The sequence below is a fragment of the Mycteria americana genome, chromosome 13 (assembly GCF_035582795.1).
Source record: "Mycteria americana isolate JAX WOST 10 ecotype Jacksonville Zoo and Gardens chromosome 13, USCA_MyAme_1.0, whole genome shotgun sequence".
Classification (NCBI taxonomy): Eukaryota; Metazoa; Chordata; class Aves; order Ciconiiformes; family Ciconiidae; genus Mycteria; species Mycteria americana.
In genome coordinates this window covers 15,650,585-15,675,443 of record NC_134377.1, presented here as the reverse complement: position 1 = coordinate 15,675,443, position 24,859 = coordinate 15,650,585, and positions in this window count along the sequence as shown.

The window sequence follows — 24,859 nt, the reverse complement described above, 5'->3', positions numbered from 1 at the left end:
AGTCAAAAGTTGCCTTATCTTCAAGGAACAAGAAAATAGGTTCATTACTCAAAGAAAGACAAGGAGGTGTCATCCTATGCTAGGATTTTTTGAGCGTTTTGTTTGGGTTTTATAAGTGGCCACTTACTGAACTGAAAATTGCGAGGGGAGTGGGAAAAGCACAGCAGCTTTTCCCATTACTATTTTGTTTTCTAATTAATCCTGTCCATTCAAGCTTTATCTGCTTTGCCTATGTGGCGTTTGCTTTCATAGCTTGAAAAGGGTGGAGGGGAGGTGTGAATACCCTCCTCTGCTAATGCATTTTGATTGCTTTTCCCCCACTGTTTGGAATGCTTTTAGAAACACCAAGGCTCTTAATTTTTCATGTGACGCTGGTTTCCCACTGCTCTGGGTTATTCAACTTGGTAAACATTTTGCCTGAAGGATTACATTTACTTTGATGCACAAGGTGGCTGAGCTGAAAGTTCAAGCCTTTGTGATTGTATTTGACGAAGACGTAATTAAGACAGCCTAATTTTTGTGTGTGTGGATGTTTAATAACTTTTGAATCAGCATCTGAGAAATGCATGGTTCCTACTGCTAATCACTGCAAAACAATCACGTTAGGCAAGTGCTTGGAGAAAAGGAATTCCCCATGACAGGGCTTACATGGAAGTGCCCTTAGCTTAGCTGGATGGCTGAAATTAAACTTACTCCTGTGGCAGCTATGTTTATTGAAAATTAGCATGTCACTCTGCTGCCTACGTTCCCTACATGGCTAAGGCTTTTTTCGTGCTTGGTAATTCCTGAAATCTGTCTGAATTTTCCATTTTTGGTATTAATGCACCTCAATAATATCGGAATATATTTTATTTGGAAAATAAGGTGCTACGTGAGTAACTGTCCATGGTCTCCATCCTTCCTGCTGCAGCAGTTTCTTTTGGACCGGCACATTTCTCTTCTAGAAAAAGCAGCTTTGTCAGAATTCAACTTTTCAGTATGTGTCAGACAAACCTAGATTTTGAAAGAAAAATGGAGTTTAAATATTTGAAACAGGTCAGCTTTTAGGGCTGCAAAGTTGTGGAACAGACCTGATATTGACGTTAATTATTTTCATGATTTGTCAATTAAAATGAAGCAAAGTGTTTAAAAATGCCTGTGAAATGAAATTTTTAGAAGAATTATTAGTTTGGAATAGACACGGCACTCCATGATCATTTCTCCTAGAACAGAAATTCCAATTTTAACCAATATTGGTGATACTGAAGAATAATACCTATCTCATTGGTCTCCTATGCACTCATAAATGAGTGCCTATAACATCTCAGAGTTGAATAGGTCCATGTAAGTGCTATTATTGTTTATTGCTAATTAGCATTAGTGGATTTAGGTCTCTCAGGAACCCGATTAAAGCAGAAATAGTAATATTCAGGCCTTCATGTTCCTATTTGTCTTTCAGTGGGTTTTATTTCATTACCTTTGAGACTATTTAAGGAATGATTTCTAGTCCTCCCTTGGTAATTCTGTAATCCATTAATGCTGAAATATCTTGGGGAGTCCAGGTCTTCAGTTATTTTTCACCCTGTAAATGTTTCTTGTAGCCATTTAAAAAGCCCTTGGAAAGTATAACAACAAATGCCAGACAGTGTAAGTACGCCTGACTTGAAATTATATAGACCGTAATTCTATGACAGACAAATCCCACTTTGTATGCAGTCTCGTTCCCTCATCTGCAGCCTTCTCTGGCTAAAACCATCGGGGCAAAGTGTATTACAAAGCTGAAATGTCTTGGTGTCTGAGCAGTGCTAGCCTGTCGTTACTCTTCGATGTGTGATGTGGTATTTAGAGGTGAGATTGAAGATATGCAGTACACCTGCAATTGGCTTTATTCTAAACAGCTTAGATCCTGAGGGCAGTTGTGATGGTCCCGTCTCCAAAGTGCTGAATAAGTATCTGTGGCTCCAGCTGGACTCCAGTGGGGTCTGTTTTAAAAAGTGCCTTGTTGAAGCGTCACAGCTCCCAGCCTGTGCTGGCCAGATTAAAGCTGTGGCACGTGTGTATGCATCCTATAGCTGCATCTTCCAACAGCACTGCAGTCGTTCCCATAGGAGTTGTGAAGTTTCATCAGTGTGCTGCTGGGGGAAAGCTAGGCTGAGAAAATTACTTTTGGACTTGAATCTGAAAGCAGTGCTGTTTCTGATCTGATGGGGAAGAAATTTGTACAGTTTGTTGCCCAGTTTTGGAGTAATTACATTTTCAGGCTGTTCACACTTCCCTTGAGGTGTTGATTGTATCGCTGCTCCAATGTCATGTAAATGGCGTAGCTGTAGAGGCAAGCATTTAGTTGATTTGAAAAGGATGCACACAAAGCTGAAGTTTGGGAGTGAGATTCATTAAATAATGCTGTACTCTAGTAGTGTCCTCCTCAAGATGGCTGGAGCTGGCAGATGCATCTCTGATGGTAAGACCTCTGCTGGAAGGCTTATATCTGTCAGACCCAGAGACAGCATCTTGCCAAACGGATGCGGATTCCCTTTGCTCTGGATGTAGTTGATGAAGCAGCGAGCGGAACAGCATGAAGGAGAGAGCATGCAGGGAGACCTGTGTTGCTCAGCAGGGAGCCTAGCTGAATGTCTTTCAGCAGAAATGTCTCTCTGTGTGAGTTAAAGGGACGTGACGAATCGCCGCTCTTTACAAAACAGGTTTGGTAGTATTTTGTAGGCATTTCCATTTAGTGGACTCATTTTTTTCTCTTCTCTGTTATGGCTGGAGCTCCCGAAATGGGCAACTCCTTATAAGAATGCCTTTGTCCTCTCGGTTGTGTGTAAGAAGTTGTGAGGTGTCATTGATGGTGTTGTCCACCTGGGTTCTGGTCCGCAGAAGGAAGTGAAAACACAGAGCAGCCAAACCGCAGTTTCCCTGGGCAAGGCAGCAGCGCTTCCAAACCATAACTTTTCTGCTTTCAGCTACAATACTTCAGCTTCTAAATGGGAATTGGAACCAGAATTTTTCACTTGAAAATAGAGATGCATATGGTTGTGCTTGTTTTTCTCCAAGACCTTATATCACTGCCTTTCTTCTAACAGATCTACCATTTAACTTAAACTCTATTTACTTTCTGTTCAATATCCCTGAAATTCTCTTGCTTCCTATTCACAGCTGCTATTGCCCATCTCCTTTCCTCTGTTAAGCGTTCTAAGACAAAAAATCTGTAGTCTGCTTTGGTGGTGAACAAGAAAATCAAAATTGTCTAAATTATGATCATCCTTCCCCTTTCCATGAGAAGCCATCTTTCCTCCCGCATTGATGGCTTACGTACTTTTGGAATCCATGCAGTGGGACTGGTTACCTCAATATTTCTCTGAAAATTGTTAGACTGTTTCTACAGGCACACAATGAATTTAGGATATTTCTCAACTGAAAAGTCTCCAGGCATGGTAGATGTGAATAAGAGGAAACCTATGGATAGTAGGAAGGGGGAGGAAGATGCTTGGCTTATTCAAATCAGTATCTTCCTCCTATATCTTTTGTGGATTACTATTTTAAGCCTCTCAGATGTGTGTTTGTGTTTAAATAGTTTGATAGCTAGGACACTGAAAATCCACTGATAAAACTCCTAGAGAGATATCATCCACCTGAGCGGAAGGAAAGTAGTGCTGATGCTTTACACAGTTTGAACTTTTCTTACTGCAAGCTACTGTCACAGGTGATAAATGATCCCGCAAAACTTGAACTTTTGTGTCAGCTTATTATCTGCCACCACCTTCTGGGGTCAAAGTTTCCCCAACACATACGCTTCTTCCTTTACCTGCCACACTTCAGCTAGAGTTTTAGGTTTTGGAGCTACGTGTTCTTTTAAACAGTGTCTTCTCATCCACTTTCCCTCTGGGTTAAGCAGCTACATGTCAAACACAAGACTTTTACCTTGCACAATGGGGAAAGAAAAAAGGCAATAGGTTCTGTTCAGAAGGAAACAGCATGCGTGTGACTGCCTTTGCACCATGTTCCTCGCCCTTCTCCACTGTACAGTCTGTTGGGATGCTGGTGCAGCAACTTCATAGGATCTCTGATTCCAAGAGGTTGAATATTATAAAAGTTAATTAAATAGCATTAGAGTACTTGTATTTCCAAACTGCACAGCAGTTCAGGCTGTATAGAGGATGATTGTGATGTGATAAACTGGTTTAGTAATAAAGAACAAGGCCTTGAAAAGAGCTGATTGTGAATGGGAGCGTTTCACTAATGTTAATCACTGCTAAGGATAACTCAGAGTGACTTTTAATAAATATGTGTGCGTTGTGAAACAATGCGTTAGGTGGTGGCGACAGAAGGCTTGGGATACTGGGGCAGGCGTGACTGTGGTTTTTTTTGCAAATGCGCTGTAGTGCAAAGGGCACCACAGACTGGAGCAGCTGGATCTGGTTTTGAGCAGGGCGGTCTGGGGATAGTGGTGCATTAATCCCCTAACAGCTCGTAGATGCATGATGGCGGGATACTTTTCTGAGATTATTCAGTGTATACCGCTAGGATGTTAAACTTTGCCGGAATGGGCTATCTTGCCAGCTATCTGTGCCTTCCTACTGATCTGGTGATGCAATGCAAAGCCCAGACGCTCCTGTTAGTAGGGATGACAAGCTATCTCTTTAACTTGCCCAGCTGGACACATCCTAAGTAAATCTTGCCAGTATTAACAAGGCTTTTAGGCGTGTTAGGCCAAGCTAACTCTTACAATCTGTCATTGCAGCTTTAAATCTTCATCAGAACTAGAGCACCGAGTCTTCCCAGAACTGTATTAATTGGATTTCATGCTACTGGGAAGGTGTGTGTTTTGTGTCTTGCATAGCAATTACAGGCACAGCCACTGAAGATTTTAGTCCTCCTTGTTTTACTTCTTCCAAAACTGCCACTTCTCTTGAAACTTTTAATAACCGCCAGCTACATGCCTTTGTGAATCAATGATTTGAAGGAGTAAACAAAACTGGACTAGCTTTTCAGCTAATGCAAATCACCTAAGTTTTTGGCTGACTCTGTCAAAGTGTATTTCTTTCTTTAACCTTTGGATGGTTTTCTTTCACGATGAAATGCCTGACACCATGGTGGCCTTGGGTCCATAAAACAAAGTAAGCATAACTTATGCATCTGAAAACTGTCATCTTTAATCTCGATTTCCAGAGTGCATTGCTGACCAAAATGCAATTTTAAAAGCTTTATTCTCCCTTTTTCTGTCGAAGAGGTCTAGTCAGAAAACAGTGGAGAACAAAACCATTTTTCAGCCCAGATGAAGTGCATAAAAATTATAAATTGATTTTATAGTGCTTGTTGAACTTGCTTGTTCCATAATAAATTATTCCAGTTATAAAGTAACCAATGCATTCCTTGTAACTACCTACTCTCTGAACAGTGACAGCCTACAACTTGTATTAATATAAACCATATTGAGCAATCAGTAGAGCATATGCAGTGTTTCAGTGCAACATAAGCACTGAAATAATGATAAAATACTTCAGGGTGCCAAGCTAGCCTATGGCAGGGAGCTGGTAATTTGGTCTGGTCTTCAGAAATGTTCTTCAGGAGCTACAGTGGAGTTAATAGGGGAAAAAAAGGTCGACTGCCAATAAGGGGCTGAGTGGCAGTTTTTTGTTTGTTCAAATCAAGTATCAGATGCCAATTAAAAAGGTCTCCTACAGTCGCTAATTAAGAAGCACTGAGGGATTGATTAGCCATTTACCAATGACTGTCAGTACAAATGCATTTGTTCTGTTATCCCAGCATGTACTTCAGGGTATGAACTAGTTTCTATTAATGAATTTGAGCATGTTCACATGGTAAGCATGAGAGTCTGGCATTTAATTTGTTTTAACATATAAACCATTCATTTTCTTGACTGCCCTATGTTCTTCAGTCATGGATATGCTTTCTATTGCTTCAAAGGAATTTGTCTTCTCAAGTGATTCTCCGTAAGGAGAGTAGCCATCTCAGCAAATGGGTAAGGGTCAAGTTATTGTACGTTCCACTAGTATGCTACCAGCACTCTGGGCTTCCTGCTCCATTGCTGGGCAACGACCCAGAAAGGTGAAGATGCGAATGAGGAGACTGGTAATGAAAAACATTGTTTTGAAAGGTACAAGGTGAAGACCTATGTTGTGGTTCCACATCGGGGCTGTAGCCAAAATTTAGAAGGATTTCGGGCAGTTGGCCATGCCCTGGCCTTGGCAGCACCTCCACTGTAAGGTGCTGGAAATCCTGAGGACCCCGAGGACTGTGTTGAGATTTTTCAGTGCCTCCGTTTCCTTCAGAAATGTTTAGATGATAACTGTATTTTGAAACAGAAAAGTACTTTTCCCACTGTTTATCTTGAAAGTGATCTTTTTTTTTTTTTTAATTTGAAGAAAATACTTTTCTCTGTCAGAATTTCTGACATCATGGTAATAAGTGTTTGGCCAATATTCTTGCTTCATCCTGTTAAGTTTCTCTAATGAAAGATAGCTGAAGCTATAAATGCAACTTCTGCAAGAGATACTGGGGTAGTGAGCGAGCTTTGGGAGAGTCACTTATGTATCCTTCCATGTTTGTTTGGTGCTTAGAGCTGGTGAGCAAGTAAATCTCTTGGCAAATATGTGTGAGAGACCAGCTGCAGCCCAAGATGTTTTTAAAGACAGACTTAGTCTTGCTGTGATAGGATCAGTACTTTTGATTCTACTGAAACCTTCAGTAATGTTTTTTCTCTTGACTTCAGTGGGAGCCATTTGATGCAATTTGGAAAGGGAAGAAATGCAACAGAGGTGGAATACGCTAGTGGGTTTTTTTTTTTCAGAATTCAGTTTCTGTTTGATATTAAAAAGCAAATAAACAAGAAAACAAAAATCTCCTTACATGCCACGATGCCTTGTTCCATTCTGTTTCCAAAAACTAAATAAGATCTCATAGAAATTCTGCTGTACATTGGAGCGGGGGGAAGAACAGAGCAAGAGGGGGGAAAAAAAAAAGAAAAGGATTCATTCCTTTGAACTTGTGAAGATAAGAACATGCTTTAATGAGGAATGAGAAGCATACTTCAGAAGGAAACCACAGCCCTGTAATTGGCATTGAGAAATGTACTATAATATCAGATAGCATTATCAGGGACAGTACCTCTGAAAGGGATCCAAGGAAGAACCAAGGTCATATATTTTGTAAACAGATTTTTGCATCTGGATGTACTGCAATCTGCCACATGTTCCAAAATACAGATAATGGTTTTATAATCTATACATGTGGATGCTTTGGTGCTAATCTCTATACGAAGAAGAATCTGAATTGATAAGTGACTCTGAAATATTAAACAAGTAGGCAATGGACTATTTCTGTAACCTGGAGTGACAGATTTTTTATGAGACTGGACTTTGTTTTAAAATCCCTGATAGGCTTTTTTCCCTAAATTTCATTTCGAAGGTATCTTTATTTTAGGCAGGTTTTGCTGATATTTGCTGATCAGTCCTTTAAAATCTGTTTAGGCTATCCTTAGGAAGCAAACCGAATGGAGAAAATTGTTTATACAGTGAATCCATAATAGGGTGAGTCTGAGTAAGCAAACTGCATGTAACTTTTGCCTTTAATATTAATGTATTAATTTTCATTAAATGTAAGATAAATGTTGTTCAGTCTTGTCTCTTATCTTCTACCATTAAAATAAAGCGATCATGAAGCAAAAGCTAAAATACCAAATGTGAAAGCAGGTTTTGTAAACCTTAATGGCCCGAGGATGATCAGTTCTCAGGTGGTTTCATAGGATACAGAAGTAGGAGGAACAAAGGCTGCATCACTTGTGACTCACCTTGCCTCCCTACGCTGCCTGCCAGTCAAAGCTGATGGGCTCGCGTCTCTCCCACCAGTACTTCCTTCACCAGAAGGCAGCTGTAACAGAAGACAGCCCAGGCCAGAAACACGCATCTGACTGTGCACTTGTGCCCAAAATCCGAACCTACGTGTGGCTCCAGCTGCTGCCGAGCGCTGCCGGTGTTACCGTCAGGTAGGCAGAGGGAGGCAGGTAGCCTCAGTGTCCATGTGATGTTGAAATCCAGACTGATAATTTGATTCTCGGGACCATCTTTATCTAGTGTCCACACCTCAGTATTTGGGTGGTCACAGTCCTGACTAAATGGCGAGAATGTCCTGAGGGCCTTTGCAGTGGAGTATTTTTGAAATTCAAAGTGGCAGCTGCTGCTCACGCAGGGACCAAACTCACCTGAGCTGCAGCAACTGTGAGAAAAAGCAATTTGAAGTAGCCAGATATTCTGAACCGACCATCTGCTTTAGGATAGGTGTGCCTGTGACTCATCAAACCTGGTCGCTCCTGTGATCGCTAGTGAAGAGGGTGGGCTATTTCTCTTTGTACACTTACTGGTGGTATTTTCTCAAATATAAATACCAGTCCCCCTCCAGATATCTGCTGGCTCCCATTTATCAAAGTGACAGCCAGCCAGCAAGCAAGCAAACCTCTCAAAACGTATGATAAAATTAGCTGCAATCGATACTCCATTCAAAGTAATATGATTAAGCCTACAAGTTTAGGTTTAATTTCATCTTGCAGGCTGCAGGTGACACCGTTTCAGAAGGACCTGATTTTTGCAATAGCCAGAAGATAAGCACGGATCAATTTACAGTTCTTGTTGGCCAACTACACCTACCAGGAAAAAAATGTGAGGGAAAATATTGCTGACATGTCTATTGCAGGGAGACACTCATAAGCTATCACAGACTTCAGGACAAAATAGCAAAAGTTTTATTACACACTTTTTTGAGGACTCCAAATTATGATGAATGCTGAGGCAAACTGATTTCGGATTCATGTTATTAGTGGTGCACATGGAATTTAGTGAGGCAGAATGCAGTTTGGTATTTATAACTGGAATTATCACTTATAGTTGAATACAGCGTACCGATTAATCTTGCTACTAGCTGAGTGAAGAACCTTGGGCAAGTATCTAAATTTCAAGTATTTGAGGTAGTATAAGACGTTAGTGGGACTAATTGGTTGGGAGTTACACTGGCTATAAATAAAAGAATTTTCCAGAGTTTAAGCCTACCTCTGTATATCTGATAGCTATGTAAGTTGATCTGCTTTAATGTTGTTTTTCCCTGATAGCTGCCCTCGGGTCACTGAGATGTCTGCATAGTGTCACTGGTTCATTGCCAAAAAATACTATTACATTTCAAAAATTTAGTGTACAGGGCATTATACCATTGATGTCAGTTTTTGCATCATTAAGATACGTTTGAACACGGTCTTGAATAAGAGAAAGGGGATGCCGCTAGCAATGCCGATACTTATTTCTGGCGTGTAAGATCCCATCCTGCCTCTCGTGTGCTCTCTCACCATTGTGCACGTGGGCCGTTTCTTCCTTTAGCACTCTTGTGTGCGATTCATCCTGCCCGGAGTGATCAAGCTCTGGCGCTGCCTTGTCATTGTTACCCGCTGTTGTAATGCTGTAATGCAATGTCAATGAAGCCATAAATCAAGTCTGCTCTGAAACAGATACTTTTAGAAAGCTGTGCATCCTAAAAGTTCTGCATAGTGCACAATCCAAACGCCAGGCTGATGCTCTCTTTCCAAGCTGATACAAGCAAGATGTTTCCTATTATAAGTGGGGGGGTGGCTGCTGGCAGAAAATTCTCTGTGAAGAGATGTTCTTTGTGAATTTGTTCTGCTTCTCTGTTTGATCTGTTACCCTGCCTGCAAGACCCTTGCCTTTTGGCTCTTTGATTGAGGTCCTGCTGTGGGTGTAGGGCGAGGTGTTCACATCCTGTGTGGAAGAGGGATTGGCAGCAATTGCAAAAGGGAGTAATGCAGAGGGTTTGAGAATAAGGGTTTTGGCAGCTTCTGCTAGCAGTAAATCCTGAGTGTATGATAACACTTACAAAGGAAATGTCAGGAGTCAGTGCCATATTAAAGAAAGCCTGAACTAATCTTTCAATTTGGGCTGAGACTGTTTTACAGTGGTGCGTGCACATGCGCGCACACACACTGTGCTTTTGTGTGTGTGTGTATAAATAAAACCTGGCCTCTGATTCTTGTAATCCCTTCCTACTGGAAAAAAAAAAAGTCACGGTGTTATATGGATTTTTGGTCAATTCAGAAGAAGAGTTGTGTCTTAGCACATTTCCAATCAATTGGTGCCAGACACAGCCTTTAGGTACTATGTATAAAAAGGCAACTTGCCCCAGGAGCTTTAGCTCTACTAAGCAGGAAAGCGGTATCTGTGTTATGAACTATCTTGCACGCTCTGGCTATGCTTTTGTCTGAGAAGCGATCACGTTTTCATTATAGGTCACTTGGAAATGTTTCCTTCTGAACAAGTTTCTTCTGTTCAAACTGTCTAAGCCAGAGCCCAGTGAAGCAGCTGCCTCTTGGGTAAATCCTCTGAAGGCACAGTTCTTGTCAGACTCTTTCACGTGTCCAACTAGGTTAAAATAATCAGATCTGCTGATGTGCGCTGCCATCAGCAACTGCATTGGCTTGGGAACATCAGTGCGTAGAGTGGCTAATTAAAAAAAATAAGCTGATCTCTGCCCTGAGCCAGGTTAAATTGTAAGTAAACTTGCAAACAGCAAGTCCTCTTGCGGGACTCCTCCTGATGTCGAGAAGCAGATGCTGGGGCTGACTGTCACATTTCTTATGCAGTTGGAAATACAGTCATCTCAGGATGACAGAGCTGACACAGCTGGAATTACGGCCCTGTTTCCGTCAAGCCTTGTAGAGATGTGCTGTGCTTAAGGCTGCCAGTAGCCTTGAAATTGTATCTTGCTTTAGTTGATCCCTCAAAGCAGTTATTTCTGTTGAAATGCACATCAGATTTGGGAGGTTTATATCCCACACTTTAGAGTCAGTGCTTGGCAAGAACTGTCGCTCTTAATTGAGGCAGTGCTTGCTTCCTGGCCCTTTGCTGGTGTGTTTATCAGGTATGAGTTTGCTGTGCAGAAAGACTTTAAGTGTGTTTAACTTCATGCTCTGCAGCTTGACTTCAAAGGATTTACCCATAGCTCAGAATTACAAACAGCTTCATTTTCCGTGTCAGGATGACCTGGTTCCTTTGCTCTGCAAAGCAAAATGAATGGTGCTTGCAGATTACTCTGACGCCAGCCATTGTCTGTGCTTCAGCTGACTCGCTTGCGAGACAAGAGAACGCACGCTCACCTAGTCTCTAACGTGTAGGCATCTGAAGGTTGATGTGTACTGCACGGTGCTTTAAGTACCTCACAGATGGTAATTGTGAGAATCCGTCTGACTGTACAGCTCGGTAAAAAAATATTACAAAGATGGATTAATGACTAAGTGTTCCTTAGCTGTAGCTGAACAATGGTCAGAAAAATGGAAGGTGGCCCAGCATTCACGTGTTCCCTGAGAGCTTGTTTCTCCAGAAGGTGGCTTTCCAAATGCCACCGGAAAGCTGATGATGATTTCATCTAAAACATCGTAAATGGCAAAGTATTCCACAAACGAACTCATCATCTTAAAAATCAATAGCATTTAAGATGCGTGTTCCAAACAGTGACAGCACTAATCTGAAAGTGTTCCCTGATTCAGCAGCTGAATGGAAATAACCATTAGAGAACAGGATGCTTCCTACTGTCCCACCCATGCCTTTCTCTTTTCGGAAGCAATTCATGTTCCTTCGCAGCTGGTAACGGCAACGAACTCCTCTGCGTCTCTGAAGTCCTGAGGCATGAGGAGAAATACTGACATAACGAATCGGCACCAATGTGACTGTGACAGAAGACTACCAGTTAAGACAGGCACCCAGCTTAGCTTTGGTGTTGGGCAAGTAGGATTTGCTTGTTCACAGCGAGGGCTGAGAATATGGTTAAAGGTGGGGTTTGGGGCTTACAGGCATTGATTTGAGCTAGATTTTGTTGCTGGAGTTAGACAACGCTTGTGTTTAGGACTGGGAAGAGTTATTGGATAGGAGCTGTAATTGGGGTAAGGGACAGAAAGTGCCAAAAACCCCAAACACTTTTATTGGTGAAGGATGTGGTGCCTGATAGTGTGAGGTAGCAGGGGCTGACAGGTCTATCTGGGCAGATTTTGACCTGGGGCTACAAGGTGTTGCTGACATTGGCCTGGGGTTTGGACTACTGGGCCAATGGGGATTGAAAGGTTAGGAGAGCAATGAGGACTTGACCTAGGACTAGGTTTAGACACAGGGGTTTCAGGACACCATAATAGATGGAAGCTCAGTGGACATGGGGTAGGGGCATCTAGTCTGGTAATCTGTTTTTCTTTTTGAGTTTTGAAGGAGCATTTAGGCTATGCTAGGCTACCTGATACATGCTGGTGTTTTCTTGCTGTATTAAATATGGGATTGAAAATGTCTGGGTCTTTGTTAAAACTAATCACTCATGTAGAAATCAATAAAACAAATTTTCCCAAGGGCTACAGTAATTCGGCTCTCTGGAACAAAAGGGGTGGTCAGTCACAGAAGAGTCTGTATCACAGTGAGCTTTATTTAAACTGGGTGACTTGCTTTATACCGTAAGCTGTGTTTGTGGGCATGGTTTCTGTTCCTTCCCTTCCAGACTGATGGGCACTGCTACTGGCCATAGGGTGCCATTCCGGTCCACCACATCAAGCATTATGGCCCACTCAGAAAAGTAGATTTAACAGTAGCAGAGGCCTAAATGCTACAGCATTATTGCAAAGCAACCCAGGCTCCAGAGTCACTGTTTCAACAGCCTCTTAAGAAGTTTGGCTAGACAGCAACCTGCAAGCCACCAACGTAAATATAGAATGCCTCCAAATTTGGCTCAGTTTCAGATGTAGTTTAACACTGATTTCAGCTGGGTGAAATTCTCTGCAGGGATCTGCAGCACGGAGAACCTCAGTTCAGGCTTTCTTATGCTGCATCACCTTAGTTTATCTGGAGAGAACTTGTGCGCTTGGTTCTTTATGCATTAGTTGATTCTTTGCTGACCTCGATGCTACCCCATTACTCCCAGCAGTCGGCTTCAAGAACAAAAGGAAGTTTCATTATTGCAGTTCAGCTGCAGCCAGAGAGAAAGATGGGCTACGGATTCAGGGAAGAGCAGACAGAGAAAGTGAGTGTGCATGTGTGTGCACATGTTAAATTCTTAAACACAATAAAATAAAAAAGCCGAGGAGAAAACAAAAAACTCCAGGCAGAAGGAAAATCTTTAACCACAAGAAATCATTCCTGGAGTAATCTCCATCATAACAAATCCATTTCTAAATTCCTCCTCTTCTTCATTTTTTTTAAAGCAGTTTGTCTATGCAAAACTATTCCATCTCACCTGCTCTGCCAAGAGGCCCCAAATGAAAAATGACCCAGGGACAAACACAACATTAGAACAAAATAAACCAACGAATTCTGTGGGGAGCAAAAACTTCTCTTACCTTTTGTGTACAACCCTCTTTTGTACTCCTGCCACACAAGTCCACAGCTTTTTATCTCCTGGACAACTGTAGTGGAGATATAATATTCTTTAATTTCCAGAAAAAATCCTCTATCCCAAAATGCCGATTATAGGGTAGAAATGTCTTTGTCTCTGTTCTTTAAGAGAATCATTGGGGAAGTCACTGCTTTTACCGCTGCTTGCAGTAGGACTAAAGCGCTGTCAAGACTTTGATAAGCTATGTCTACACAACTTCACTGCAGAGTTTTGTTTCTTGATTTCCCTGTGCTGCTTTGCTGTGTCCCAGTCGTGCTTAGAGGATTTGTTTGTTCCTAGTGAGACTGCCCCAGGTGTTATTTCCCAAATTATTCCAGCACAGCCTCTGAAAATGTGTTGGACGAAGGGCTACAGATCGTGGCTCTGAGAGGTTGGTAGTAAAGTGCTGGTACGCATCCGGTGAACATTTCTGCAAAATGTTCCTTTTTTCCTGGGAGGGTCCGCCCCTGAGGCTGGCAGCAGCCCGCTCCTGAAAAGCTGTCCCACAGTTTGGAGCTGCTGCACTTGGAATGCAGAAATCTGGCGACTGGACCCGGAGGTGAGGGTCTAGCAGTTGGCAACTAACTCCTTGCCAGCTCAACAGCACCGTCCCTTGAGTCGTTTTTGGATACAAAGAAAGATTAAACAAGGTTCATCAGCTGTTGTTTATTCTCCATATAGGCTGTAAGTGCCTTAAGACACTGTTTGTTACTCTGCCTGTACAGCACCTAGCACAGCATTCCTTGACCTTAGCAGAGCTGCCAGTAGTAGCAGCAGTAATCTCCAGACTAGTTAGGAGGCCATGTGCTGGAATCGAGCGCTCCAAAAGCCAAGAACCTGTAGGACACTTTGGGACTCTGCCTCTCTAACCACCAGTCAGTTCTTCCTCATCATGTGTAGGGGGCATCTATTTGATACGTACAATTTCTTTAGACAGTTCAGTATCATTCAGAAGCATTGTGTGCATGTGAATAAACTTTGCTTTTGATGCTGCTTTAACTGATGACTGAAGTCTGCTCTAGCCCAGATGGAAGTATTAGAGGTTGGTTTTATAAGAGAAAGTCAGGGTCCTTAATGTAGTGATGGACTATCCTAATAAGCTGTTATTTTCCTTACGCATTGGGCCGATACTGTATGCTATTTGGGTGATCCTGAACCCTTGGTAACTTATTTTGTAGTACCTTAGTATTAAAAATGTATCAAGTAGTTTGCCTTTTCCAAGTGCCAAGTATATTTAGATACCTTTTGAACCAAGTGCATTATCCAGTCAGCAAACAGCATGGCAGACTCCGTAAAAGCAAAACTGTTCTGAGTTCAAAGCAAAGTATCTACATTTTACCCAGGGTATATGAGTCAGCATGAAACTTAACTGAGATTTCTTTATGTTCATCTAAGTATTGCTCTAAAACATTGATACATTCATCTTGGTCTCCATAGTACTCTTAGTAGTACATCTAAATTACCTATAAGAGGAAAACCTTTTTTTTTTTTTTTTTTTTAATTGATGGGCAAGCATATGAAAGACACTGTAAGATTAAACTGCATCTCTGTCCCAGTTGAATTAAACTGCATCTCTGTCCCCTCGGACCCTAGCCTAGCTTTGTAAGGTACGAGCCATTTGCAGGGAAGGGCTTTTACAAGCTGGCAAGGAGTCTCCCTACTAGACAGCCAGCTTCTCACAAACATCCTTCATTTGGGAAAGTCAAGGATTAAAAAAGGCAAGTGAAAGCTTGCACCGTGGCTTAGGCAGCATCTTGCCTCGAGGAACTGGCTGAAGGGACGTCCCAAGGGCAACCGCTGATGGCATCCCACCCCGAGACCTCTCAAGTCCGAGGGCGCGGGGGTAACCTGGCACTGCCCTGCAGAGGCTGCGTGCAGCTCTGCGCACCCCTCTGTTGGGGAAGCCTCTTTAATTCCAGAGGCTAATAAGTCTCCTTTTCCTCTTAATGCTGGAAATTTACAGTAAAAATGAAGTCTTGTGAACCTATTCTGCAGCCATCCCCAGCTTCCCGGGAGTGCGGAGGAACAGATTTCAAGCTGCCTGAACCAAATGAGACAGCGGGAGCCCTGAGAGCAGGAAAAGCCATTTAAAGCTCTTGTGCTTATATCTTTTACTGCTGAACTTGCTGTGGGGGTAGATGTTAATTTAATGAGTACTCATTAAATGATCTTACAGTAGCTCAGATAGGGCCCAGCAGGTTCCTTGAACATGACACAGGATTTTGTTTTGTATTGTTTGGGCTTGCTTAATTTTTCTGAGGGACAGTTGTAGTCCTAAGAGAAAAGGGTATAAAAATAACATTGGACAGAACTTTCCGGAGAGAACTTACTCTCATCCCCACCTACGCTCCTGGTATTTTTAGGGTAATATTTAAAATATAGTTCAGCTTTCAATACCTTTTTTCCCCAAAACATTCTAACTAAATTATTTTTGAAAAGTCAAAAACAATAGCCTCAAACAAAGAAAAATAATTTTAAGCAAAAGCAGTATGTATGACCTAAATTGGTTTGAAGTTAATCAGGATTTGTTTGGGGGTTTTGCCTGGAAAAAAACAAACACATTTGCCTTGGGATCCATCTGAAACAGTGTTCCACCATATTTTTCAGCTTTCCCACAGATGCAGAGGATCAGTTGCTCACACAACACTATTATTAGTGAGTTGGGAGAGATTAATTCCACCTGAGATGTACGGTTAGAAGTGAAGTGTGACACCTCTAGCAGCAGCAATTAAAAACAAAAAATAGGCTGTACATCTGAAATTGAAGCCCTGTAGAAAGGGGGAAAAACTAGGAGATTTGAAACAAAGAAACTGCCTGAGCGTGGTCTCAGATGATGTTTTTCAAGGCTGTTCCTAAACACAAATAACTGACAGATTATTGGAGAAGCCATCGTATTAGCAGTAATTGAGGACTAATTAGAAGCAAGGATAACTGCTTGTACCCCATTCAAGTCCTGTAGTGATCTAATCTTGGTAAATATGAATAGTAAGCAGTAAAATATTTACCATTTTCAGGGTTCAGAAGGCCATCAGCGGACTCCGAAGGGAGGTCCCTCTCCGGGCTGCGGCTGCGTGCTCCAGCACCCCTCTCCAGGGACTCCCCTGACTCGCACCAGGAGAAACACAGGTGTAATGCATGAATTTTGCTAAAATGGCCAAGCCCTCAAAACAGCTGTAAGGTCCCTTTCCTAGGTGGTGTGGCTGACTTCACCTCTTCCAGTACTGGAAGTGAGAGATCCTCTGGGCTCCAAACCCTCCTCTGTTAACAGGAGTAGAGCAAAATACCCGGAGGTCCTCCAGTGCTCTTTTTTGGTCCTGCTGTTTTCCATATCATTGAATGAGAAAGCTCAGATCAGGCAGAGAGTGAATGAGCAGGATGCTCAACAGCTAATTTTGTGTTAAAAAGGATTTTTTTCCCCTTATTTGGACTAACAGCTATCAGTGTGAGTCAGGCTTGAAGAAATGAGTCACAGATACATGGGTTTACATATAAATTAGCTCACATTTTCTCAGAGACAGACTGGACATTTTCCATTAGTTTAGCAGAATTTTCCAGTGATTGGGGTTTTGAAGGCCAATGCAGCTGCGGCAATGAGAATACTTGCTGATGTTAAAATTCAGTTTTTATTGGAGATGAGGTATGGTCTGAAGGTTTATTAACAGCTGAACTGATGTGCAGCTGGCAGGTCAAATCAGAGGCAACATTATCTAAACTAACTCAACGCTCCCTGGTATGTTTATTTTAGGGAAATATGGAAACAATTTCAGTTCCCCCTGATAAATAAATAACGTGTCAGGTTTGCAAATTATATTCTAAAGGAAACTTTGGGTTAGTATTTCCATGGTTCTGAAACAGTCAAGGCGAATCCACCCAAGGTAGACTTCAGCTAACGTGCTGTGGGGAGGAGCATTTTAAATCATTTGTGTGTAGTGATGAATTTTGAATGAACTGAGGTTTCTGATGGACAGAGCGATTGAAGATATTTACTCAAAAGCAATTCAGTAAGTAAGGACTGCGATGAACTTATTCTATGGATGTGGACATTCTACATCGTGAATCGTTTCTAAAGTGCCTAATCCAGTAATATATAATACGGTAACGACAGAGTGTAAACTGCCTACAAGGGCCATCGCTCAGCGCTTTGACCTTAGTGCGGATTTGAGCGGCTTATTTTGCTCTGATTGATGCCAAAGCTGTCCAAGAGTTACAGCACAAATGTAGCTGGGCAGAGGGGGAGCTGCAGTGAGAGAGGGGAAACTGAGACCTTGGTGGGCATATTTGGCGAGTCCCAGGCCGAGGTGTCATGGCTCGGTGTTTCTTGGGTGCAAGAACAAGGCCGTCTTCAGAAAGGGGCAAGGACACCTCCAGAAATGAGCGCAAGAATGTTGGGGGTTTTTTTATCACAGGTCTTATATATTCAAAATACAAATACAAACTGGGGGAGGGCTTACTTCCCTAAGAATGTGTATGGTACTTAACACAAAAAGCCTGTGGTTTCTGGACAATTTAATGATGCTGTAGTGTGGTTTATGGCTAACTTCCTTGGCTCTGTGTTAATCCCCAAAACAATGCCTGCAGGAAACGGTGGGGCTTTTTTTTTTTTTTTTTTTTTCTCTTGTAAGAAAACCAGAAAATGACTGCCCTTGATCTTGTGTTTGGTTTTTGTTTATTTGTTTCTTTTTTGACTGAAACCTCAGTGCTTTTCCCAGTTGCAGAAAGAAGAGTGTTTTGTTGCCTTGGTTTATCGAGCAATTGTATCCACATAAACAGTTGGTTTGAGTTATCTGCTTCCAGCACTTCCAGACTGGAACTGGAATCTGCTAAAATTCAAGATCTAATGCAAGCGGACAAATGATAGTAGGAATTCAGTGTAGCAATGTTAAAATAAATGAATAAAGCATTGGTAATGAACTCTCAACTTGTGAACACAGAACAGTTCTCCGAATTGCAGATTGTTTTCATACTTCAATACTTTCTCCATTATGAAGCAATTAACTCCCTACCATTGTCTTTTAAGAACAAAAGCATTTGTTTCAAACGTGGCATCTTCCTCTCTTCCCAAATGTCATTTTGCAGTTTTTTAGTCTACCGTTTTGGATGAGAGATTCACGTTCTTCATAGTGTCACAGGCACATGAATAGCTGATCTGAATTTTCATGTATTCAATTTCCTAGAGCACAAGTATTGTTTAGGGTTGAGTTCTTAATATTTTTTCCAGTAAAATTAATATTTATTTCATTCACAAGAATCATCTGCAGAAAAATGGAAATCTCTGCATCCTCACAAGGTGGTGTAGATTTTAGCGAATTATTTTATTTACTTTAAATTGTGATTTCCTTTAATCATCATAGTAAATCTAGATTAGATTTTATGCCACATCTTCCGAACATCCGTTGTTTTCATAACGGAAAGTGCTTGACTTTGCTATCTTATTTCAACATCTTTTACTTCCACTGCCTGCTCTTTGAACTAATCAACAGCAATCAAAAGGGGAGAGGAAACACAGTATGTGCAAAAGGAAACAAGGTGCTGTAATTCAGTCCATGCTTGGAGAAACAAAAAATTGGCTGGTACTTACTTTGGTGGAAACGAAATATGATTTACGTTTCTTAGTACAACAGCAACAACAACAAAAATCTGACAACAAAAGGGTCATGAATGTGTTTTTAAGATAGATTCATATTAAATTGGAAACGTACCTTCAGTGTTGGGGGACAGGAAAAAACCGGGATGCACCGCCTCCTAATGTAATACTTACTTGTTTTTGCTCAGCTGGTGTGCTGTTATGAATAGTATTAGCCAGGGTGGGAGGAAGGTAATTTTAGAAGAAAATATAAATTATTGTTCTTAGGGCTTTCATGAAGTCCTTTCATATTCTTGGAATGTAAAGGACATTATAGACACCGAATATTTAAGATTGATAATTTTATAAAATGGAGTTTGGAGCATTAATTACTTGTAAATCTTTGTCCTGTGTATTTTAGACTGTACAGGAGGTTAGACTGAGAAGCCCTAAAATCTACAGGTGAAATTCTGGTCCAGGTGAATTAGTGGGCTGTTTTGTCATTGGCATAATAGGGGCAACAGTTCAACCAGCGCGTCTTTTACAACCCGTGTACTCTCTAAACTTGAAAATGTGCACAAGGCTGTCCACAGATAATCCATGCTCAAGGAATTTGCCATATTTCTCAAAATGCATCAAACAGTGGGGCTGTGCTTACTTTTTATTTGAACTTTGTTTTTAGTGACAATACATTCCTTGAGATTGCTTGCCACAGAATTTGAAGATGCAAATCCCATGCTTAGATAAAAGAGGGAAAGAGGCAAAGAACCGTCTGCTGTCTGAAAGGTACAGCAAAATATTTTCCTGAATGAAATCTGCAAGTTCACGTAAAGGTTTTGTGACAATAAATGCTTCACAGTTAAATAATGACGCAAAAAAATAGTGGCTTTATGAAGAATTTTAATGGTGATCACTTAATTTTTAATTTGTGTGGTAACTTAAGCAGCATGTAAACAGACCTTTGAATAGCTTCTGGCGATCCTTGTACCAGATTCACATTCCAGAATTACAGAGTTCCTTGGGCTTTTTTGCTTTCAGACCCTCTTTTCATCAGGGCACAAGCTAAATTCTGGAATTTAAGCACATTGGTTAAAATTCATCTTTGCTGGATTCCATCTTCTTTTCAAATGTAGCCTGTTGTTTTTCCCTTGTGAGGCTGAAAAAGCTCATAGTTTCTTACTCCATTCTTTAAATCTCTCATCCACATGTAACTTTGGTTTTAAGAAGACACAACTTCTTCAAGAAAATTTCACAGTGATCTTGACAAAGCAGAACAGTAATCTTTGAAAGGCTGTTTCAAAGGATTTGTCAAACATACTCGTAGGTGTGTGGTTTAACCACCAGGCCATACTGCTGTGTTCTTTTCCTTGTCTCCTTTTTTTTTTTCCTTGTCTCCTTTTTTTTTTTCCTTGTCTCCTTTTTTTTTTTTCCTTGTCTTTGTTGTTGGAGTTGTACATTTAAAATAATTGTGGAATGTGACAGAGCTTAGGCTGCTCTTGGGAGATTTCTATTCTAAGTTCCACTTGAATCAATTCAGAAATGGAATTTGAACTCATCTCTGCCACCTCCCAGGTCAGTGATTGCTGTTCTAGATGGTTTAATTATTTGCTCTGTTTTGGGGATTTGTTGATTGATTGGGTTTGTTTTTTCTTCAAAAAGAAGCAGAGGCAAGTGTAAATCTCAAAATTTTACAGGATGAAAAATTTTATTTCTGCCCATGTCATCTGCATACTGTTCGCTCTTGGTGATGAAGTAGTTCATAATATCCATTTTCTTACTGACAAACTGAACAAGCCTTTAGTTTGAGGTGCTGTATATGTTAGAGGAGGTGACCTTACCTTAACGCTCACCTTTTATTCTTTCGATCAAAACCCCTCATGTATTGACACAAAACCGGATGGGAGATACAGAACTCCTACTATAAATTCTGCTTTTTCCTTTTTTTTTTTTTTTTTTTTTTTTGGCTCTGCTTTTTAATGCCAGAAAGCTTTGAAAATACACTTGGAATCCACAGGGGAGAGATAAATTAGACTCCAGCTGACATGACTGAATTTTAAACTACTGACTATTTTACAGTTACATTAGATTATGCTAGGTTCCACTAAGCATAGCATCAGTCTGGTTGGGGGGGGGGGGGGTTGTTTTCAGATGCAATTTGAAAATTCAAACCAGCAGCCCAAACCATTGAATATCTTTAACTCGGTACGTGATTCGCCAACTTGCTAAAAACCGGTGTAAGACTTTTCTGCAAAGTTTAGAGAAATTTGACCTTTCTCAGCATTCCTTGTAAGCGATCTCAATTGCATGCCTTGTTGATTAGGGTTCACCTTGTTCTCCAGGAGTAGCAGAAACGTAATGCAAAGAGCTTCCTTGGACCGGCCGCTTTCTGGCTCGTGTTGATAAGGTGGAGGTGCTGTCTCTGTCGCTTCTGGAAGTGGCTGCAGATGGTAAATCCTGCAGTTCTCCTCTCTCAAATGATGCGGCCACACTTCATCATCCTGCTTCCTCTGACAGTCCTGCTTGGTACTTTAGTCCCAGGCTGGGAATTCTGCTGTGTTTTGTTGGTTTTCTGTCTTTCTGTCTTTCTGTCTTTTAGAGAAATATGAGATAATCCAGTACTAGCATGCCGAGTTGGCTGATCCAATGGAAATAATTACATTTATCATATTCCTGAGAAGATGCATTTAATTAAGTAACTGAAGACAACATAGCTGAAAACATGCATCATTCATTTACTTTGATCTTTTAAATATGGTCGCAAGTGTTTATGAGGCTCAAAACATAAGTGCAAAGCCACGTATTTTACAGTCAGACAATGCAGGTTTAGTAGGCGGAGACGCATCCTAGAGCATGGTGCTATGAATACTTTTGGACAGAAAGAGAGTGAGGGTGAGCGCCAGACATCTGCTGGTGTGGATCAGTCAACGGAGGATAATTCTATTCCACTTTTTATTTTCATTCATTCAGTTTAAAATGGAAAAATAAAAGTTCATTTTGGAAGTCTTTCTTGACAATGGTGAAACCTTACAAACTGGAGAGAGAGAAAGATGCCTGGATCTTGCTAAGAAATGTTTCTTTGTGGATACGTTGTGCCTTTAGGGCAGCTTTGAGGTTCTGCTGTGAGATAAAACTAATGGGATCTTTCCGGTGAAGTGTCGCTGTTGCTCTGATGTTGCAAACAGGATCATATACCCCTCAGTCGCATGTTGATAATCACTTCTCTGCAAATGGTGATTCATTTGATCTGTCTGTTTGCTAGATATGGATCTTCCTCCTTCTTTTGAGAAGAGGGAGTATATTTTTCAGCCTTAGGATTCTGGTAGGTGCAGAAGAGGCTGCTGAGTTGAAGGTCAAACTGGGGTTTTTTTTGCCTTCGCCCTGCAAAAGAAAACACACAGTGCTTATGTCAGCGTTTTAATATTGAGCTGCCGCAAGGTCCTTGTGCCCTTTATGGGGTAACACCTTTGTAACGTGTGACATTGAAGCCATTGTTTGGTTACTGGAGCACAAAAATTGTTTGGCATGAATTTATGTCACTGCATGTGCTCTTAGAAACAGCAGCCTGGAAGTGTGTAAAAACAAGCTCCTTGATTCATCTCAAATTCTTTAATTGTTTTAAACTCTCTTGGATTATTACTTTACATAGCCTGAGTTACTGCTGCTATCAGGAGTTGGGTCCCTGGGCTTTTTCATGCTCCTTTTACATAGGAGCGCAGTGAGAAAGGTGTTCTGTCTGGTGCAGAGTCAAGGCTGTGAATTCGAGGTCCGTACCCTCTCAGCCTGCCTGAAATGGGTACGTGTGTTGCCTGGGGGGTCTGCACGGCTGGCTCTAATACCCCTGGCACAATGCTCTCCACGCTGAGCCGTCTGGGCTATCGGTACTGGGATGCTGTGTCAGCACGGGCTGATTTCAGGATACGCCGTAGATGTGGTGCTATTGTACGGTACCCGTTTGCTTTGCACAAATGATTGAGGGGCATGGTGCCAATATTTTCAATGCCAGAGTACAGTCTCTTTCTGCTCTCATAACAGTGGGGTGTGGGGAGAAGAAGTTGGGGATTCAAAGGCTTTGGTTTTGTTGCAAGGAGCCAGTGGCTTTTACTCCTTGTACTCCTTCAACAGCAACCCCATCAGTACCCTGCTCTTTTGTTATGCAGCTGACTTTCCCAGCCTGCCTTGTCTGAAATGCCTGGATACGAGATGTATAATCAGTTCACACAAATGATTGCGCTGCCCGCTTTCTCCCTTTTTTCTTTCTAATTTTTTGGAACAGTTGTGTGTACATGAGTTCCTTTGCTGGCCTAATTTTTTTTTCCGCCCCCCTACAGACTCATCTAGTCTTTTACATTGTGCTGATGTGCAGAAGCGCAGGGGGACATTTGCATATATGCGAAGCCTTACAAAATATGCTGAGAGGTGTAACCTCTTCTTGGGCAACCTATTTTCATTTTCTCTCCCAGTAGTCTTCCTCTAGCCTGTCCTCCCTGTTTATTATGTTAAAGGCACCTTCCATTTCTGCAATAAAATACCTATTTTTTTCATAGCAGTGGCAGCTTGTTACCCAGTGTATTCATCAGAAAAGATGACATAAGTCTTTTTCTTCTATGTGCTAAGGCTGTCAGAGGTTGTAGAGTAAAAGAGAGTTTTTGCTTCTACTCTACAGCCCCCGGTGCACGGTTCCCTCCGTGGTACGACGGCCAGTGCAGCTGCACTGTCGTGGAGAGGGACATTTGCAGCATATATGTGGCAGACCAATTTTTGAGGAAGGAAGAGGTAAAGAGTGTTGTGAGCCTAAACAAGGATGAGGTTGTACTGCTGAATTTTCATGGAAGTAGGGAAAGAGAATACGATGTTTGCACTTGAATTGTTTTCAAGGCACTTTTACAAGTTGAGAGGGAAGCTTTATAAAAGTGACAAAATCATATGCTGAGTATAATTGCAATTATCAAACATACAGGGGAAGACTTTTGCAAGTCTAAGAATCTGTAAAAATAGTAGAAAATTGAATAATTTATTTATGTTAATGCTTGGCATTAGACAAACAAGACGTGCGATTGCCTTGTGTTCTCAAAGTGGGCTTTAAGCATCTGTGTGAACTGAAACAAAGATGAGAGCGGTAAATTCTGCAGAGACAGACCAAAGAATGCGGTCCCGTGTTCAGTGGAAAAGATCCCATCCCTTGTCGGGAGGGGAATTTGATCCGACACTGGCTCTGTGTCCAGTTTCTTGTATCGTATCTCTGCACTAGTTCACCTGGGCTGTGTGCTGTAGAAGTTGGGGTGCAGGCTGTACTATACCCTCGACACCAACAGGCCGTGCTTCTGCAGTCCAGCCTAGAGGAGCCGCCGTCGTGGGGCACCACGGACTTAGTGCTACTGACCGACACGGCGAGATGCGTCTCACAGGTGCCAGGCCACAGTATGCAGAGTGTTCCTGCAAAGCGTTTGGGCGCAGTTCATTAAAAACGCTAAAGTACTGGAGAAGAGAGGCAGGTTTACAATTATCCTATATTTGATATCAGATATTATGGAAATGTCCAACCAAAACCGCCTACCAACTTCATCAGCAGTTTATATGTATGGAAATGTGCCTCATGCTACTGCCAGGTTTTGTCACAAATTGATGATTATGGGGTACCAGCCTATTTGAGCATTCAGGCTGAGAAACCTTGAAAAGGCCTCCTTTACTGAAAGTGCTGCCAAGCTGCTCGCCTTAGGATGTTTCAGCTTTGGAGGCACCTCAAGCTACTAGAGCTTTTTGAGAAGCTTGGCTGTAAAATCTGAAGCTGTGAATATATAATATGCGATGGCACTAGGCCCAGCTGGAGTACAAACACACACATGCAAAACCACATGAGAATATGTACAGTGCTAACAAGATATAGATGCTGTGCTC